The 18,186-nt window shown below is 40.6% G+C and overlaps 1 protein-coding gene across 8 annotated transcripts in view; it reads right to left on the minus strand.

Annotated features, from left to right (window-relative positions):
- Nucleotides 1–17,294, minus strand: part of TNC (tenascin C) — an 87,566-nt gene extending 70,272 nt beyond the window's left edge. The window contains exon 1 of one of the 8 annotated variants that reach the window (XM_068656963.1): nt 17,116–17,294. The gene's annotated coding sequence lies outside the window, so the exon portion shown is untranslated. Of the gene's footprint in view, nt 1–3,106; nt 3,353–17,115 lie in introns of those variants that run through there. The other 7 variants (XM_068656962.1, XM_068656964.1, XM_068656965.1 and 4 more) reach the window with 7 other exon arrangements.
- Between the last annotated feature and the right edge of the window lie 892 nt (nt 17,295–18,186).

Here is an 18,186-nt window from a genome sequence, read left to right on the forward strand (position 1 = left end):
ACCAGAAATTAAGTCAGAGAAAGTACATGTTGGTAAATCAGGGCACAATTTGAAAGCCCAGTATCTCAACCTGCCACAGTTCAACACAAACACCTTTTTATTATTGAGAAGCTGGGATTTCTAACTTTCTAATGATACAAATCATACATTTCTAAACCTGGAACTTCATGAGACACCAGACCTTTAAAACGTCCCTTTCCCTTCAGCTCAGCAGTACTGTGATGCTATGTTTCCAAAGTCGAACATAGCAAGTCACAGACTTCAAATTAGAGTAACTTTTGCTACTCTGAATTTCTCATGTTTCACTGTGTGCCATATATGTAGGACAGGTAAATGTATAGCTGATAATGATGCAACAAGCACTCTGCATTTAAACTTCCTTCCAAATGTAATGTCCAACTTAGACAGATAGCAGGGTTCAGTAATGGAAACAGCCACTGAATGAAAACTTTCTCCCTTACAGATTTGCCAGTGTGGGACATCCATTTACACCCGACTACTATTTTATACAAGCCAGTATACTTCATTACTGCTTAGCACCACTCAAACCTCTTGGAGCACACCCTACAAAGCTATAGGAACAGATGAACTGTCATAGGAAAAAGGCAGACAGCAGCACAAACAGGTCTATTATTTTGAATGGTTTTGCCAGAGGGATGACAGGGTTAAAGCTCTGGCTCCAAAGCAACATCACTGTTTCACACATGCACTTGCTCCTTAGTTCTGCTTTGCTTTTGGGAAGGAAAGGATGAAAAAGTCCCGAGAAGCACAGACCTTCCCACCTAATCTCATCATCTTATCAAAAGTGAAACAATACTCAAGTAAAAACTTTGACAGTCTCTTTACAGCAAGTCAGAACATCTTCACATGCAAATAGTCTTCAGCTTTTTTTAGACACTTTATAAAAAGCAGTAATGTTAAAAATAAGCTACTCCTGGCTGAAGTTTGAACACCTATAGAAATGCTATTCTAGCAACAGGATAGTTAAATTTAAGTGAGTACAGGGGAGACATGGTCCACCCTTAGAGAAGAGGTGGGATCAAAGAAGGAATAGATTTGCATTAACAAAGACCTCCAGCTAACAAATTACCTGTAGCTTTGCAGAGCACTTTTTAGCCTGAGTATAGGAATATTTCATTTAAGCTTTAGCATAATTAAGCACTTATAATTCAATGGGAGGATTGGATTTGGCTTGTTCTCTTATCATATGTCTATTTCCACAGTATACCTGGATGAGACTTCTGCTACGGAATATCAGATTCCCTCCAAATGAGACATGACACACTAATCTGCAGTCTGTACGCTTTTCAGCAGATCCTTTGGCTCTCCTGTGGCTTTGAAAACACTGATAATGTAACGGTAGTTAAAGGATTAAGGACTGGAACTTGCAAAGAATTTTCTCTGGGCTGAAAGGAACCAGAAGATAAAATTAATGAGCAAAAGACTGTGGCAAACAAATAGCAATTTGCTGAGGATAGCGATGGTGATAGAGTCAGTGACACTCGGGGTAAGCAGTGTCCTGTACGGCATCCCTCTTCCCTCTGCCTCTTCTCAGCTGCTAATCCCCCTGCTCAATTCAGATGCACATCCTTCCCTGGGTGATGGTGCAGAGGTAGCAGCTGCAAAGAGGCTCACCCTGAACTCCCTGATAACTCTTCAAGTGCTTTCAAAATTCACTGCCAGGGAAGGTCAACTGCAGACAGATTGTGTCTCTTACTTTGGCTAAATGCTTTCATTTGCTCCTGAGTTTCTATTAACAGTAAGAAAAGAAAAAGAAAAAAAAAAAAAAGACACCACAACCCTTTTCTGCAAGTCCTCCTGGAATTCAAAGCACAGTTGCTACCCCCCGCTGTCCAGCTCATTCACTGACTTAGAGCAACCGTAAGGTTTCACAGATCTAAAAAGGCAAACACAGAACCTCACCATAATAAAAAGGAAAGAAAAAAAAAAAAGTATAACATTAATGATAAAGTGTGTAAAATGAATTTTTACTATTTTTTTTTTAATGGTGAAAAAAACACCTCATTGATTTCTATTCTTTTTCATAAGGAAAACCTGATAAATACCTTGCTATGCTTTTTAATTCCATGTCTCCACTATGCAAGGGGACATGCCCCGGTCCTGTCAATCTGATCGTATCTCCTCCAGCATGACACAACACAGACTTTTCAGAAGTTTAGAGCAATTACCAAACACTCAACCTCCCAGTAGCCAGAGTGAATTAGGTAGGGAAAACACTGCAAAGGTGATGTAACACAGAGTTTTGAGTAAGAAGGCTTAAGTCTTAAATGAAGCTAGGTGCAATGGCTTTCTCCCAGTCAGTTCTCTGTTTTAAGTCAATTTGAGGCTAACTGGGGAGTGCAGAGGCAGTGACGCAGAAACCTCAGTGCAGCCGGCAGCAAGCAGTTAAAGCAAGTGCCGGGTTTTTCCATGATGCTGGAGGATTTCACTCTCCCGCTGTCCAGAACCCACCCATTTACTTGGCAATAAGATACCAGTTGAATCTTCCTTTGTCTTTTGCTCCCCACAGCAGGCTCAGATGTTACAGGACTTCTAAAAGAAACTAGAGCCAGAGGGGGCAGGGAGGAAGGTGACAAAGGTTCAGAGCAAAGCAGGGTGCAGACGGCAAAGGAAAAGGGCCCGATTCTTTCCCAAGTCACACACAATAGCAAACGAAGAGGAGTTACCTGGGAGGTTTAAGAACTGCAAGTGGATTGCACCTGGTACACGGTGTGAGGATCTGGACACATTTATATTACCTGGCTAGTCAAGAGGGAATCCCAAATCTGATTTTCTACCCAGCCTGTCAGTCAGGTTTCTGCCCATATTCCTGTAGATGTCCAGCTTTAACTTATCCATCCTTCATTCATTCATTGGATCAGATTAACATCATTGAGAAGTTTCTTACATTATCATTGCATCGGATCACACAGACAAACTAAAGGCAGGCATGCTCCAGTTCAAAAATCTTCCCTCCTAAGCTCCCTGACTACTCAGACTGAATAACGCCTTAGCCGTGAGGGTCACAACAGAAGGCTGTGTTATTGCAAACTTGGGTGGGAGAAGAGCTCCTGGGTTTTTTAATTCAGGAAGGAAGCAGACTTACCTTACAGACTCTGACAGAGATTAGATCCTGCTGCGAGCAGCCTCCATGAAATAAAGATGTTAAAGTCAGCTATCAGCTTCTGACTTTGTTGCCGTCCTGTCAAAACTCAGAGAAGTTGTGATGCCTAATTCTGAGTGTGTGTGTGTGTGTGTGTGTGTGTGTGTGAAAGAAACGTTTGACAGTAAGGCAAACTGGTCAGATCAGCCAGATTCTGCTGGGTTTATATAGCTGAGCTGCAAATCCTGATCCTTGGCTCATTCTGTTGTAATAGGATGCCTGAAGGCATTTTTTTCAGTTTTGCTTTAAAGGAACAGCCTCTCTCTTTGGCTTAGGTTCTGAAGAAACACACACGCACTCACATACACACACTGTCATACACAGACACACACACAAAAAAAGAATTTGCATGCAATTTATGGCTAAAGAAGGAAACCCCTGAACCATTAAAAAAAAAAAAGTCAGCTCAGGGCAAATGACTCAGAAAGCAGAATATTTTCCTTACAGCATCAGCAGAGTACATTATCAGGAGTTTTAAACCCCTCATCCCCATTATTTCAACGTTGCGAAAGAGTAGCAAACTCAAATAAAACCAGGGGAATCACAAGCAGGCTTTCAGTTCCAGAAACTCCTACAGAACATGCTAGGACTAACGAGCAGTTAGTGCAAATCAACCCCACTTCACTGGAATCAACTGAAAAATTCAGATTTACACAAGCTGACAATCTGGCACACACCAGCATTTTTATGCTTGTGATGTTTGCATCTCAGTGTACTGCCTCTGCTCTCTCAACAGCTGGAGGGAGAAAAGGGCAGAAATCAAGAGAAAAGTCTCACAAGCAGAGTCCTAGAAAGATTCTTTGTTAAAAAAAAAATAAAATAAAATAAAAAGAAAAGAAAAAAAGAGAGAGAGAAAGGGAGATAGAGATAAAAGCCCAGGGAAGAACATGGGAGGGCTTCCCTTTCTTCTCAGATCTGATAAAAAGACATTAAGTGGTTGTGTGTGTGTAAAGATAATGCAACCACTTGTTCGAGGCTCATGCTTTTCTGGTCACTGCATTCTCTCCGTGTCCCATCCCGGAGCTATCAGGAGCACACATGGTGCTCACCTGGGACCGCTGCAGGGGCCTTGCTGTCTCTGATTACCCCTGAACTTCACTCAGGCTCGTGGCAGAGTTAAGATCACAGTTAAAGGATTCTCATTAGCACTGACCTGCCTCTTACCTGCCATCACACCCAGCTCACTGCTGCTGTAATGCTGTTTGGTTTGGTGTTGGTTTGCTTCTTTTGAAGGTTGGAGGTGGTGGAGAGGGAAAGATTGAGTTTCATCCTTAACTTCCAGGTCTATCTTCTAGGATAAAGTATGAAATTCATATAATGACTCAGGTTGGAAGGGACTTTAAAGATCATCTAACTCCAACCCCCCTGGGTTCCTCTGCTGCTTCATGATTTCAGAAGCAAGATTTATCCAAATACTTCTGAAGACAACTTTACATAGCGATTTCAAGAGACTAGGGGCTTTCCAGTAAGAAACTACTCAGGAACAAGGATGCTCACAAGAATTAAAATGACTTGCCCAGGCCCTTCTGATCATTTTCCTTTTCTGAGTGCACCTTCTCCCAGCTGCCCTTTCTCTGGCTCCATGGACTCACATCATTTTTAGGATTTTTTCCTCTGCTGTTTCACAGGCACAGCACTACTAGTTTCAATTTCTGCTTTAATTTTTTGACATGCTGTGTTTGAGAGCAGTCATGCCCTAAGAGCAGAGAGGAGAGCCTATCAGACAGACTCAGAACCATTGACAACTCCCCAGTAAAGGCATTGGATCCTCTCTGCTGATTCTTAAAGGTAAAACTTGTTCTGGTCATCTTCCTCAATCCCAAAGGCAATGGGGTTACTGTACACCCCGATAAATCTTCACTTTTTGTATGCAGTTCTCTGAATATTGTCCAAATGATCCTGGTGTGGGCCTACATTAGCTCTCCCCCCATTACACAGTTCTATGAAATTCAGTTAAAACTTGCACTCAAGGACAAAATCTGGAGATATAACACAGATTTTCCAATAAAATCTGATGGAGACTGAGAAAAAGATGGTTCCCCATACAATAAGCCACTTGCTGTCTGTTACTTCAGTAGTCCTTTCACATAGATGTGAAAAAAACATATTATTCCTCTGTCCACATCCACAAGTTGAAACAAGACAGGAAGCTTGTGAGTAAACTACGGGAAGCAATATGCAGGGTTTGTTTTTGCAGTGTTTGCTAATAACAGCTTTTCTGCCAAGAGCTATTGAATCAAAATTTAAACTATTTTTTTCTCCTATCGTTCCCCACCCAGTTACCTGACTTCAAACAATATGCCTTATGAGTTTCAGGTAAGAGTTCAGGCCTGTTCTTGGTTTATCTTTTCCGGCTCACCCATCCTAAACCACACTCTGTGGCAAATACTGAGCGATACACTGAGTCAGGAGCAAATGGTAGCATGAAAGAGGGAAACATATTTTAATCAGAAAGACAGCTTTAGGTTGTGATCTTTAATGCATGGGACTAAAGCGGAATGATGTGCCCTGTGGTATCCTCTTTCATTAGATAACTGTCGATAGCAATTGATTTTTATTTTTTTTTAATGAATTGAGAAGGGAGTAAGTAATTGAACGTTAATATTTGTACAAAGAGCTGGGTTTGTTGCTGTGTTGTTACACACAATTTCATGCTGCAGATGAAATTCAAACACATAAGGACAATCAGAACAGACAAATCTAGGAATAGCTAGATGACAGCATGAAATCTAGGACAGCATGGAAGTATGAGAGAAAAACAGTGAATTTCACACTATATACTCTTCCTCACCTTGGGACAAAATTGTTGCAACCCAAGTAATTAGACTTGGTTCAACTTTAATACCTGGATTGGTTTACTCCATCCCAGGAGTAATTTACTTTGTAGCAGCATATCTGACAGTGTGAAAGCTGCCCTGAAGGCAAAGAAGTGAGCACAGCAGGAATTAACATCCTGTTAGCACAGCCTGAGATGTGTATTGCCACGCACATGGTGCAGCAGAGTTCAATAGCATGCAGATGGGAATGCACTGAGCCACTGGAATAAAACTTATGAAATAAAAGGCCAGATCATCGTGCCTTGGGGCAGGGAAATAGGTTCTTGGTTCAAGCAATTTTAGGAGCCAGGAGAAGTGTTCAGTGCCTGTGGCTGGAAGGAAGTACATTTCTCACAGCAACCTGATGTTGGAGTAGGACAGAGCTCAAAAGCAGCATCCAAGAGCTCAGTGGAGATGGCCAGGGCTGATTCAGAACTGGCAGCCTGAGAAACAGAAACCAATCGGGTCACGGTGCAGCAAATCCCACTCAACACAGTTTATTGTACTTAATGCTAAGATAGAAAAAATAAAAAAAGTTTTAAAAAAGTTTTAGAGACAGATTATAATATTACAGGATCTATACTTAAGGTGATATCACCTTAAAAAAATAAAAAAAAAAACACTTTCTAGGCTCCTTTCTATGCACCAATTCTTATAGTACAAGTAATTTCCAGAGACATTTTGATCCTTTTTCACTGAATAGCCTTCCCTTGTATTTTCTGTCCCTCAAGCCAATATTCACTAGGTTTCACTGGTACAGAATAAAGTCCACACTGCTTTTGTCTCAACATCAGCACTGCCATGATTCCTTTGTGACCGTAGCCAAATACAGGTCATTCTAGTTCACACTGAGTGGCATTCTGGCAACCTCACTGTACCTTTGGCTCCTGGGCTACCATCTTACCTGCTGCTTTTCAGTTGATTTCCCATTAATTTGCAACAAACCATGATCCCAGTCCATTCACTGCTTCTATTTGACAATCATTTGCAAACAGACTTTGATTTCTACAAGTGCACTTACTGTTTAGAATCACTGTGCTAATATATGAGACAGTTTAAAGGAATCTAGATATCTAAAACACTGCTTTAAATATCTGCTATTTGCAGCAATTCATGTTGCCCACATACTAATATTTTCCCATTCATGCAATTACTCCCAAATAGATTATGGGCTTTCAAAAGCATTACAAACTTCTGGCTATTTGTCCAGTGCTTATATTTAGGTGAGAACACAATTTCATATAGTCATTTACAGTCCATCCTTTCCCAATGTTATGAACACTGGCGTGACCACGTTCAACCATGTTGAAGATGACATTGCTCTGAGGCTAGATTGATTCTGATCATTGCAACCCATGTTGAAAACTGGAAAAAGGCGGCCACTGTTTTATTGTGAGAAAGTGCAGCAGCTTATTCCTAACCCAGGGAACATCTGACAGAAGCAGATGAACACAAATCTGAAGGTGCAAGTTTGCAACTAATGCTTAGATCAGCAGTACTGAGAGTTTCAGTGGAATCAACTGGATGTTTAAATACAGAATACAGTAACGTTTGGCCCCATAATGTCCAATAAAACCAATAAAATAGTAAATATTATGTCAGTCACTAAATTAAAAATAAAAAAAATATACATGAAAATTTTGGATTTTTTGAGAGATGATTTCCAAAGAAGATAATGAAATTTCCTCTATTATTTGGATTTAATATTATTATTGTCAGGATGTTTCCCAAGGGTGGCATTCATTCCCTAAGTGAAGAAATAGGATGCAGCTGTCTGAGAGCAGACCCACTGGGTTTGTGCACTGCTTGTATACAGGAAGCCAGTTGCAACTGATATCCATTTAGCCTTTCTTTAAACATTTTTTTTAAAGAGCTGATTATGTCTTGGCAGTATTTGTATGACCTGGAAAGAACACAAGCTGAATCGCAAATAAAAGGTAATTGAGAAAATGTTGGCGTTTAATAAAATTATTTCAAACTCTCTTATCACATCAGTGAAAAGAAACTGTGCCTGTTAAAGGATACACAAGAGTGGAGCCAGAAGACTAATACAAGGTCTGCTGTGCTCTGAAAGATGATCTAATCATGTCTGTCATCCCTTTCCCTAATATATAAAATATATGTTCTTTGCAAGGTAGGCGGGAATACACTGATAATATATGCTAAACAACAGTTTGTTGTTAGTGGTATCCAAAACATTTACAAATAAAATCTAGATAGCGCTATGCAAAATTCACTCAAAAAAAAAAAAAAAGTCAAAGCTTCACTGCAAGAAATAACAAGTAAATTGAGAACAACCAGTGCATAGGTATTTTCCATCCCAATTGATGATGTCAGCCTCGGTGACACAGAGTAGATTCTAATCTTCACAAATATCTTTGTCATTTATTGTATTTACAGTAGACTTTATTAGGAGTTTATAAAACAAAATATGTTTTTCGCTATGTATCAAGGTAGGAAGAGAGACAGGAGGGAATATGCCAAAATTGTAGAGGACTGAGGGAGAAAATGAAGGTTATATGGGATGGCATAAAGCTTTTATCAACATGTTAACATGTAAGTGGTTACGCCACAGATGACAGAGGGAAAGTACTTGATCTGCTTGCCAGTAAAGGTTTTATATCATGCCATGCCAAATTGTATATTATAAGTGCTTGTGTTCATAAAAACATTTAAGCACATGCTTCTATCCATCACTAAAAAATTAAGTACACTTTACTATAATCATGTATTCGAGCTTATTGATGTCAAAATTACAGCTAATGAAGTTAAACACACCCTTAAGTGACTTGCAGGAACAGTTCCTCCCACACTTACGTAGCAACAACAGCAAAATAAAGTCTGTAGTGCTTACTCATTCCATATGAAGGATGTTCAAATGTAATGACAGCTGCTATCAGTCCTAAAGCGATCAGAATCCTAATAATAATAACGCCTGAAAAATTGACACATACACAGCACAAACAGATGTGAGAACACTTAAGTACCCTTTTGTTAGAAAATGGGATACAATTTCAGCCAACAGTCATCACAAGGACTTGGCCTGGGAGGAAGGTAGCTCACATTACCCCCAGGAATGGTCCCAGAGACTGTGAGCACTTAGGTAGAGATGAGGATACTGAATGAGTGTGGTAGCTGAAAAATGTAGCTCTCCATAGAGAGTGGAAGCAATGTTCCTTTGGTCTGTATCTTGGTGTATCTAGTAGGGTTTGTTTAACAAGAACCTGTCTTGATTTCGAGTAGGACCTTGATGGGGCTCATCAGAACTGCCTTCGTTATGCCACAATTACACCCGACCACACCACCTCCACACCACTGCAAAAAAAAGTCAATGTTCTGGAGCCTGTGATGCTCTCCTGGACTAAGTGGTGGCCCTGAAGGGCTCTGCAGTAAGTGGTGCCTGAGAGAAACACTTCCCTGAGTGAGATGGGATTCACAGGGAACATATTCAGTCACTAAGAAACACACCAACTAGAAATGCTCACCTAGTACAAGCAAGAGGCAACTCCTTGCAGGAATGTATACCTGTCCCACAGACATCTCAGTTTGCTGCTAGTAAATGTAATAATCTACTACTTTTTTTTTTTTGTTTAAAAAAAAAAAAAAGGAAAATAAAGGTTTAACAAAAAGTGACTTTAGTAGCTAAATGCATCATTAGTTTCATGACTTCAAGACAAATATCCAATCCCAACTGCACGTTTCATCAAAAAATGTCAAAGCATTTGCACATTAAAAAATGAGATAGGAATTTAAAGGTCATATAGATTTTCCCTAGGGCACAGTGAGCTATACATAATCCAATACAGTTTAGTAAAACAAGTTTGGCAATGAGCGTAGCACTTTCTGAGGGAGAAGCTATACTAAAATTGAACATCACCAACATGAGAACAAGATCAAAGACTAGAAGTGGGACACTCCAATACCCAGCCAGAAGCCTGTGTGGCAAATTTAATGTTTTCAGCTATTCATACTGAAAAAGATAAAAATATAAAACAAACAAACAAACAAAAAATCAGCCCTGTCATAATTGTTGTTGTAGGAGGAAGGCCTCTTTTCTGAGGAAAACAGGAGCAAAAAAGTCTTTCCTAACTGAAAAAGGAAAATTACAACTCATTCTAGTCACTCATGCTTCAGGGAATGCTGTCAGTTAGTCTCAGAGCTGTACCTGGCCTGGTTAACTATTTAACAGGTAAACCACATCAATGTAAGCAAAAATAAATAAATAAATAATGAAAGAGAAAGAAACTTTGTAAGGACTTGGATCCAACCTTTAAAGTAGAAAGCTGGTCATCACAGCTGATTCAATGCTTTAAGGGAAAGGGAATCTTTAATTCCCTTAATCCTTTAAGGGAAAGTGAAAGGAATCCTTAATTCCCTTATTCCGGGAAAGGGAAAAGAGAAAGAGAAAACTGTGGCTGGAACAGGAAATGTCCCAAGCCATCCCTCTTTGTGCTAGTCCTAGGCATTTATGCCTCTAGGCTTCAAAAGATACCCTAAAATTGTTTGAAAATAATAAATCATGGTCACAAATTAGCAAACAAGAATATTTAGATCCTCTGTCCCACTTTTGGGGATGAGCAGCAGATAAAGTCATTACAGAAAGTCAAGAATACGACCGATGGAGAACCAATCATTTGCTTTGTAACTTGGCCTCTGCAGGCAGCTGAAGAGGTGAAAGGTTCACTGAAATAGTCGAGACTGAGCCAGACAACAGAGCTATTTGACCTGCACGGCTTTTGTACAGAGCAGCCAAGTCTTTTAGTGTGCAGGTTGGAACTGCTGGGCTCGCTTTCAAGGAAGAATCAACTCTGGATGTCAAACTACAGGTTCAAGGGCAATATCCTAGGGCAGAGGGAAAGCAGTCTGGTAGGTAAGAGACACATACCCTTGAAATATAATTCAGTCTTCCTCAAGTACTAAAAAAGTAGTTTTTGCAGCTATGTTTGCCTAATTATTGCCTCGCTTTTTGATAACGTAACAAAAAACAGGGTCAAGGAAAGGCAGACTTGGGAGAATCTGCATTTGCATCCCTTGCTCCCATCTTGCCAATTTTAGTGAAAAGTGCTAACTAATTAGCATCTCCCTTTCCTCTGCTGTTTGTTCTCAGAATAGCCCCTGGCCAGCTGGGATATCATACCCAAGCTGTCAAAGACCAGCAAGGACCAGCTGCACAAATAAGCCCAAGTCACTCGTAGGAGCCCTCAGGAATGTCCTGCCTGATCTAGATGTTCTTCTCCAGCTTGCACCCAGCCACGAAGAGGCAGGAGCATGGTCCTACCACCCTGGCACTGCCCGTTTTCCCTGACATGGGACACATTTCCCTTTCCATGGACACAGTGAAGAGATGGGAAAAGGGAACGATGCCAGATCCCAACTGTGTAGTGTTGAGGGAGAAGACAAGCTCCTTCTGCTCTCCCTTCAGGTATTGCTCACTGCTGTGCAGTGAGTCATTACGTGAGGTTGTTAGCAGTGAGGTCACATCATAAAAGCAGACCAAAGGAGCAGAGGGAGGCCTTTTTTCCTTGCCTTTCTCCCAGCATTTCCGGAAGGAGCCCATACACCTCTCCTCATATCCTGCACTGAGCTTCTTCTGGGACCAAAGGGAAACCTCAAAGCAGATGGGATTTAGCTTACTTACGTTTTCTATAGCTAACTCAGGTTTCATTAAAGACAGCTGTAATCCCAGACTTCTTCAAATGCGTTAGCTCAGCTCTTACGTAGCTTCTATATCTTTAGAAATCCAGGCTCAGAAATAATTTGAACCAAAAATAAAAGAGTGAATTTGTCAGAAACATTGACATCCTGAATTGAACAACAAAAATTGCAAGTCTGTAATTGAGCCCTGAACATCAGTCCTGTCTTGTTTCCCAGGTTTTCACATCTTTAACAGGGCAGCGAGGTCTCCCATAGGCTGAGACTGGAGCCCTTCACAAAACACAGCAATAAGCAGAATATATATGCTAGAGTAAGAAAGGTCATAACTTACTGCTCCTTATATCAAGTGCCTTTCCTTCATGCTTGAAAAGTCTGGGGCACCCTGTTCTCTCTCAGCTTGAGGCTCTATTAATGTCAATAGAAAAACAAATTCAATTTAAACTTTCTCCCTTCCTCATTATGGCCTTTCTTAGCTCAGATTTAAGATTATCACCCTTTCAGAGCTAACAAACCAGGCAAACCTTCTACAACAGAATAATTCACATCGTTCCATGTTGAAATAAAGTTGCTTGTGACCCATTTATATGACAGCACAACAATAGGAATCATGTGTGCTGCTTTTATTCTGTATACAGTTCTTTCATCCCCATGCTTTTGGAGTGAAAGTTGTATGACAGTATTGTGCAAATATTCCTCCAAAACTTCATTTACCAAATTGAAGTTAATTGAATACATAAGTTTAATTCACAAAAGAATGGATGTTTCTTTTACTGCGCTAACAATATCAATAATTTAATAATACCTATGTTTCAAAACAATCAAGACTGAACAGTAAAGTCTTGTTGCTGTGTGCAGGGTAAATTCAGTTCTTTGGTTACACCTTACAATTGGCAGATGCTGTCTATAACAAGGAATGCACAGATGCACACAACTAAGATGAATATCTAACCAAGAAGAGTTCCTGCTGTAGATCTTTTTTTTTATCTGTTGTCTCCAGAACAGGTCTGATTTTGCTAGAGTGCAGTTAGTCTTCTCTCATCTAAAATATGTTTAAGGGCAAACATTTGTATTATGAGAGCTTTTTCCTACTGTTACTGGTTTAAATCGCATTTATTCTGGCAAAGGCAGTGCCTCCCACAAGGCTGATTTCTAAAATTGATGCCTGGAGAACAGGGAGAGAATGCAGAACCTATGCAGCTATCAAATTCCAAATATTTTATTTCCCTTTAAAAGCTTTTTACAGACACCATTATGCAATGAGGATTACAAGTACTCATGTAACAGCCAGTGCTTTGGTATCCCAAAACGATCATGTCCAAGATTGCTCATTACAGTTAGGAAGTGATTCCATTTGGTAAAGCCAACAAGATACTCCATATGTCATGAATTCCAATCCATTATAGCTGAATTCTGCCCACGTCCTCCTGCTGTAGTTTTCCTACACCTCAACACGTTAACTGCCACACAGAAAAGTTTTGTGTTTTTAACCTGTTGTTAAATGATTAAAAAAAAAAAAAGTATTGTGGGAAACTTAGAATCCAATACATCAAGCGTCTTGGATTTCAACTTGGCATTTGGCCAGAGTGCAGAAGCACTTACGGACTTTACACATATTTCTCCGATAGTATCATGACTCCCCTTTTTCTTTTTTTCTTCCTTCTGTCTACGTTACCAGCGTCTGTTCCCAATTTGCTGTGTAATGAAGTGACACAGGGTTTAGGAACGTCCCTGGAACAAACTACCAACCCCCACCGTCTACTGCAATGGGGAGACTCGTGGCTCTGACTTCATGGCACCCGGGACTAACAAGCACAGAGCTACTGCAGCAGCCCTGGCAAGAATAAAAAAAGCAACCAGACTCCATATGTCCGCCCAGCACTGAGGGGGAAGTGAGTGAGGACAGATTTTCCATTCTATAGCCAGAGGCCCATCTTACGGGAAATTTCGGTCAGTAAAAGCAAAATGTTACTGGAATGTTGCCTTTCTTGAGCTTGCATGGATTTTTGTATTATTAAATTTGGAGAAACAGGTGTGAAAAATTCATCCCTTTCCCCATGGGACTTGTTCAGATGTTGCAGATTGCGTGGACTCTGCAAGACACGAAAGGGCTTCTGTCTGGCAGCGTTACCTGCAGACGAATACCTGTTTCTAATTAGCCACGGGTGATCCCCCCCCGCCCATCCCAAGGCAAGCCAGAAGGAAAGCATCTGGCAATAACAACAATCTTGTCTGCTGAAACAAGTCGCCAAATAACTTCCTTTGCATTCAGTATCCCATGAAGTAGCTGAAAAAAAAATAAAATATGAGCTGGGATATCTCAGCGCTTTGTGAGCAGCCACAAGAAAAACAAACTGCCCTCTGCAGGCAGAGGATGCTCAGCCCCACTGAGAGACTGCCATGAAATGACAGAGGCCCTGCTAAAACAGACTGTTCTGCCTTTAGGAAAGGCTTCAAAGAGCCAGAAAGCATCTTCCGTGTTTGTGCCACCCCTCCATCCATGCTCCCAAATCTCAGGCACTCGAGACAGGGCTGCAAGGCAGCAGTGGTCTTGCTGCATTGGCTCTCCTGTGCTACCAATGGGAATGCAACATGACTCATTTCAATACTCACATCTTGGTGGCTTGATAGGCATTTCATAGAATCATAAAGGTTGGAAAAGACCTTCAAGATCATCTGGTTCAACCAGCCCCCTACTACCAATGTCACCCACTAAACCATGTCCCTAAGCACCACATCCTAACTTTATTTGTAACCTGTCAAGAGCATCGGCTGCTATAAGTAAGCTTACATTCAATTCAGTGGAGGTGTCACAGTCCTACAGTACTCAGAAAAGTTAATTAAGAAGCTCATGAGAACTACTGGGGTATATCAAGTCATCAGGCAACCAGACAACAACAGCAAGAACAGTAGGGAGAAATGCCCTCCCTTTGTGTTCTGTGGGGCCTCTGTTACAAACTGCATATATTTAAAGATCCATTGCAATTCAGGAAGGAGAGTACAACAGATTTTACCCCTTTCAGTGACTGCTTCAGACATCAGAGAAAGTTTCAGAGATTCAGGAGGTCCTGGATTCAGGGGGAAAAAAAGGCCAAAGAAAACAAAAAGCAATTTACATCTCTAGACTAATTGACACTTGAGGAAGTTTTTAAGACAATCTTGGAAGTGACCCCTGGCACCAGTGCCTGTTCCAATACTGTGGTAAAGATGAATAAATTAACCCTCAGCAAAATAGGAAAATACATTTTTTTTTTTTTTTTTACCTCTACTGGCAGACAAAGCAAGCAGCCCAGTAACAAGGGCAAAGAACATACAAAATGTTCTTAGTTTTCTCACTTAGCCCGTGTTCTTTCCAGAAGCTGATGGCAAAGGATACAGTTCTTGTAAGAGCTACACTGAAGGGAACAACAGACCACAGACACTTTTCAGGTTTTCTTTTCTAAAAGTGGATTAGGGATTTAAGATTTTTCTTTTGCATTTAAAAAAAAATCAGCCTTGTGCATGAAAGACTCAGATGGTTATACGATTTGTTTGTGAAGTCCTGAGAGGCCCTGTGCACAGCATTTCCTAGGGCCAAATCCAGCCCCCCAGGCTGTGCCCACTTCAGAGCCTGGTATGCAGCAGGAGCTGCACCGCACTGTGCTCTCTCCCCCCATCACCAGCACAGACCTGCCCTGGCCTGTGGCACAGCATGGTGGTGGTTCAGACCAGATATTTATTTTGCACAAAGACGTGCTCTTCCCTTTCCCTTTTTGTTTCTAGCCCTTATACATACATTCTGCTTAAGTGTAATGCATGCACTTAAGAGAGAAGGTATGAGATGTGCTCTGAAGAGGATATTTGTCTTCTAAAAGCAGTGTTTCAAAAACAACTAGACATTAATACGATGTTCTTTCAAGTATGAATGGATTCTGGACTATCTGAGAGTTGGCACTTCTTTCAGAAGAGCACTGTAAGTGCAGTGTTCGTTCCATAATTAGCCGTTTCAGAGAGAAGTTACCAGACTGCCTGGACTGCAGTTTCAACCTGATAGTTCTCATTTTCCTACGAAGTTTGATGGAGTTGTTCACGTAGCTTACCTTTTTTTTTTTTCTTCTTCTTCTTTTTTTTTTTCTTTTTTTCTTATCACATTGCCTGATGAAAGGCAAATCTACTTCAGAGAGAGCTGACATATTCACCACAATAGCACGGGCATGCCTGACCTACTGTTACAATGCCTACTGTGGATTTAATATGGGATACGAATGTGAGAGCCTACAAAAACCTCAGGGTGTTTTAACTTAAGGAAGGAAGAGAGTGAGAGGAAGGAGAGCACTCAAGAGCAAGTTCTGATCCTAAAGAGCTGTAAATCCAAAATAGCTTCCTAGAAAAAAATGACATTACTCTAAATCTTGGTTGGTATAAGTGAACTTGCCTCCTAAATGACAGGTCAAGAGTTCGGTGTTCTAGGATGGAGGAGAGGAAGCAGTTAATGTTTCACCGCACTGTAAAAAGCCAACTGTGTCAATAGATTATATTCCACTGCAGGAAGACAGCTTCTAAATGTGGTTGAATTTGACATCATCAGAATTGCATAGGTGCAGCCTCCTATATAGTATCAGGAAACACAAGCTGAGACATACTATGCCAATGGAATATTTTTTTTCCTGAGAACATGAATAATGCGATCACTGAAAGTGTGGCTCAGGGAGCCTCACAACTCAGGGACTGCAAATCTCAAATTTCTTCACAGATTAATAGGTCTACTTGGAGAAAACGTCAGCAGTCCGGACACTTCTACAAAGCTCTCTCCAAATGCCCTCACAAAAATTCAGCTTGGAAACCAGGCAGAGCACAGCGTGACACCAAGCCTTCCGCAGAACTCTGGGACTCACTGGGCATAATCTGAATGGTTTCTTCTCCTTGCTAAATGTAAGCAGCACAGGGGAGCTTATAAAAATTATTATAATGTATTTAATATTCCAAAAAGTTAATCAATGAAAGTTTCTGATCACAGACGCAACCTAAGGTCAATTACAGAGCATTGGGAAAAGATAAGTTTCCATTCTCCAGGAAACTGGTTAAAAAGAACACAAAATGATACCACATATGCCATGCAAGTCTGCGATCACAGACACTGACTACTAAGTTAAAAACACACTTGACTCTTTGTGTGACTTTCCAGGCCTGGATAATCAGGTGTCACACTATGCCATAACCAGCCATCTCTCTGAGCAGACTGTGATGGGCAGTGGCCGGAACATCAGTTACAGACACTCTCTTTGCTACGAGCAAAGGCCTGTACTCAAAATAATAATAATAAATAAATAAAATAAAAGAAGGATGAAAGAGGGAAGGTCGCCCTGGAAATCAACCCAAATCATGGTTCTCTCATCCTCAGGATACATGGTACACTGAGAACCAATATGTTGAGAACAGGCCTTACCAGCATGTGCAGCAGACACTAGACTGCTGCCAAAATCTTTCCACAGAGAAACATCCTACCTTGGTCAGTTTACGCTGCTTGATGTTTAAAATCCTTTCATTCCTCACACCATCAGTGGAAATGACAGGTAGAGGAGCAGGCCCTTGGTACCTTCTGTTCTGCCAGCTGGGCACCATGAAGCCACATGTCGCCGTATTCAGCCTGAATTTGGGAAGCCTCAAACAGCTTGGAAAGATGTTTCGTCCTGCTTCATAAACTATCCTTGTATCACATACAGCTCTTACAGACAGCTGCAACCTCTTGAGTATCTCCTTTAAAAAGCATGCAACAGCTTATTTCATGCATATTTTCAACACAGATGAACTGTGGTTTGTTGCAAAGGGGGTTGGGTTTTTTCCCTCCCCTCCCCCACACTGTTCCAAGAGCAATTTCCAGTGTTTCCTTGGTAATTATGCTTTACCCTCAGTCACTGCATCTGCACTCTAAAGGCAGCTCTGCATATGCCCTCACATGAGATTCCTCTTATCTCCAAATATCAATTGTTTGCTTCCTGAACCAAGTGCTCACAGCAAAAAAAAAAAAGAAAAAAAAAAATCAGTCCACTGAGTATGAGTTCAGAGTCATAGAAACTGAACCCTCTCATCTTCAAAGATTATTTTAAATGACTTTAAGGGGGAAATAATAATAATAATAATAATAATAATAATAATAATAATAATAATAATAATAATAATAATAATAATAATATGCAGGATAGAAATAAACAATGAAAATTTTATAAATGTATATATGTTTCTATTAACTATAGTTTAAAAATTACGACAGCAGCTTATATAGATTTATGCCAACTAATTCCAAACTATGGAGCAAATGAAGCAATATTCACCCCTTCATACCATTTATGTCATGCCCAGGTCCCACACTATCCATTCTTATTAGCCACTAGCCTTCAGTTAATGTATAGATACCATTCCTCTCATCTATGAACCACTACTGTGAAATGTCTATAAAATATTAACTAAGTTCATAGAATCATAAAATCAGCATGTGTTCATGAAAGACAAGTCCTGCCTGACCAACCTCATCTCCTTCTATGACCAGGTGACCCACCTGGTGGATAAGGGAAAGCC

The sequence above is a fragment of the Anas acuta genome, chromosome 20 (genome assembly GCF_963932015.1).
Source record: "Anas acuta chromosome 20, bAnaAcu1.1, whole genome shotgun sequence".
In the NCBI taxonomy this organism is placed as follows: domain Eukaryota; kingdom Metazoa; phylum Chordata; class Aves; order Anseriformes; family Anatidae; genus Anas; species Anas acuta.